We start from the raw sequence: 779 nt of genomic DNA on the forward strand, positions 1-779 counted from the left end.
CTCCCACACAAATACCTCCCTGCTGGCCCCTCTTCCTCTGCTTTCCCCTCAATTCCAGCCCGTACCCCCAGGGCTTCTGGCTTGACCTTGTTTCCATCAACGGCCCCCTCCCCAGTCCCTCCCCGGTCTCTCTCCTGTTCCTCCTTCCAAGGATGGGGCTGTCTGCTAAGGAGTATGGCCTGGATCCCGGAATTCTCCAGCTCAGCCAGCAGAGATGCCGCCCAAGATTAGGAGGAGAGTCCTGGGATGGCTGGAGGGTGCCGGGCCTGGGTGGGAGGGCAAAGGGGTGCTCATGACCGGGGAGGTGCAACGAGGAGCCTGGACCTGGCTGGAGAGGTGGAGGGCAGGTCCTTTGGGTGAAGGCAGGGGTGAAGAAAGCCAACCTGGATGGTCGAATTGTCTAAGGACAGGTTACAGTGGAGAGAGACATTGCCATGCCAGACAGGGGGCCACAGCCGTTTCTGGCTAAGCCCTGTCCTGGGGAGCCCAGAGTGTGGACCTCAGAGGAGTAGACAGGCTCGACAGTAGAGAGGGCAGTGAGGAGTTTGAGGAGCACTAAGTGCCCAGGGCAGGGGGCGGCAGTGGATGGCCTTTCCTGCACACTGTCATCCTTAAAGACAAGTCCTCATCCTTCAGACGGGAACCCCAGGCCTGCCAAGTGACGGGTCCAGGGCTTAGGCCCAGCCTCTGCCCCTCCCTAGCTTGAGGCTCCGGTCCTGGGCCCTACGCGCACCTCCGGGTCCAGCCACCCAGTGGCCCATGGCAGCTGGCAGCGGGGG

This window comes from Tupaia chinensis, unplaced genomic scaffold (genome assembly GCF_000334495.1).
Source record: "Tupaia chinensis unplaced genomic scaffold, TupChi_1.0 Scaffold000708_1, whole genome shotgun sequence".
Taxonomy (NCBI): Eukaryota; Metazoa; Chordata; class Mammalia; order Scandentia; family Tupaiidae; genus Tupaia; species Tupaia belangeri.